This window comes from Mastomys coucha, unplaced genomic scaffold (genome assembly GCF_008632895.1).
Source record: "Mastomys coucha isolate ucsf_1 unplaced genomic scaffold, UCSF_Mcou_1 pScaffold15, whole genome shotgun sequence".
Classification (NCBI taxonomy): domain Eukaryota; kingdom Metazoa; phylum Chordata; class Mammalia; order Rodentia; family Muridae; genus Mastomys; species Mastomys coucha.
This window is the reverse complement of record NW_022196897.1, coordinates 157562928-157564713: the sequence shown is the minus strand read 5'-3', so window position 1 is coordinate 157564713 and position 1786 is coordinate 157562928. Positions and strand designations below refer to the sequence as shown.

General features: G+C 46.6%; 1 non-coding gene across 1 annotated transcript; it reads left to right on the top strand.

Annotated features, from left to right (window-relative positions):
• Positions 1-1268: 1268 nt before the first annotated feature.
• Positions 1269-1519, top strand: LOC116092711. Its single transcript, XR_004119434.1, has one exon.
• The last annotated feature ends 267 nt before the right edge of the window (positions 1520-1786 follow it).

Genomic DNA, 1786 nt, shown 5'->3' with positions numbered 1-1786 from the left:
TTCCCAGGTGATTCTACCTCGTAGCAAGTTGACATTTAAGGCTAGCCAGTACATATCTTTCTTCAAAATAACACCCAGAGCTTATGCTTGTGAGCTCAAGGGGCTGAGCCAGAAGGATTGCTATGAGTGTGAGAATAAAAACGAAAAGAAAAAGGAAAAGGAAGGGAAAGGAAGGGAAGGAAAGAGGAGAGGGCTAGGCTGTTGTACAGAATTCAGAGAGGATGAACGTTGGAAGTGGCCATCAGACCCTGGGCTAAGACAGAGTACTGAAAGAAGAAATTGTCTAGAAATCATGACTATTTTGGAGTTTGGCAGTAAGGCTGAGGACACAGCCCACTGGAGAGAATAAAGGTTTGTTGAAAGTATCACCATCAAGACCCTCTAGGAACATCTCTGATGTGTTGGGTAAGCTATTTATAGGACACTCTGATTTCAGTTTGCCCTTCAAAGCCACTTAACAAAAGCTGTTACCGGAGGGTCCGTGAGCTACAAAAAACAGTCTTGAAGAAGCCACATGCTCTCCAGAAGGCGCCTGTAGTACAGGAGCTGAACAGGGTGGATTCTGTGCACAGCATGAGAACTCTGATCTGTCTCTCTGTCTCTCTGACTCTCTGTGTATCTCCGTGGTTCTCTCTCTTTCTCTCTCTCTCTCCCTCTCTCTCTCTCTCCCTCTCTCTCTCCCCCTCCCTCCCCCCCTCTCTCTCTCCCCCTCCCTCCCTCCCCTCCTCTCTTTCCCTCTCTCTCTCCCTCTCTCTCTCCACTTGCATTTGACAAGGAAGCTTGACATTGTAGCAATTGAGGATGAATCCCACAGTATTTGTGCAGAATACAGCTTTTCCTCTCAGTTAGGGAAGTGATCATATAGCATGACCATAAACATCTGGAGGAGGAACAGATGTATTTCAGCTTACACATCTCAGATCATACTCCATTGCTCAGGGAATTCAGGACAGGAACTCACACAGGGCAGGAACCTGGAGGCAGAAGCTGAGGCAGAAGCCACGGAGAGGTGGTGGGTGCTTAGTGGCTTGATCCTGCTTCCTCATGCCATCCAGGAATACATGTCCTGGGGTGGCACCACACACAGTGGGCTGAGCCTTCACACACCAACTGAGGAAATATACCACAAGGTTTCCCACAGGACAATCTAGTAAGGACAATTTTATTAAATTGAGGTTCCCCCTTCCAAAATGACTCTAATTTTATGTCAAGTTGACATAAAGTTAGCCAGCATACTACTGAAGGGCAGATTAAAACTAAGAAATAATAATTTGATGGTTAACACATATGACAACCCCTAGAGCACACCAGACTAGCAGAGAACGCATACTCTGAAGGAGGCAGAGGCATGCCTGCTTGAGATCCAACGGTCCCACGTGCAAGTTTCCTCTGATAGGGCCTGGGTACTGCTGCCACGGTGAGAATGGGGGATCCACCAACAGTCAGAGAAGCTTTGCAGTCGAGATAATTGTTTAGCAGGCGGAGCAGTTTCTGTTAGACACTAAGAACTGCTATAAGACCTCAAGTTCCTAAGCGTGTTGCTGGAGGCAGCCTGTTTGCACCTGGGAGAGAGTTCGCACATGTGAGCCGCGGAGTCAGCTAAGTCGTGGCTCATCGGGAAAACCGGACCACGGAAACTGAAGACAGATGAGAACCGCCTAGCAGATTCCTTCTCATTGTGTTGATTCCTGTTCCTTTTCTGATGGCAAGCCCTAAATTAAAATCTTGTTATTTCGCAGAAAAACAAAAAACATATATGACAACTGACCTATAAATAATAAACTAA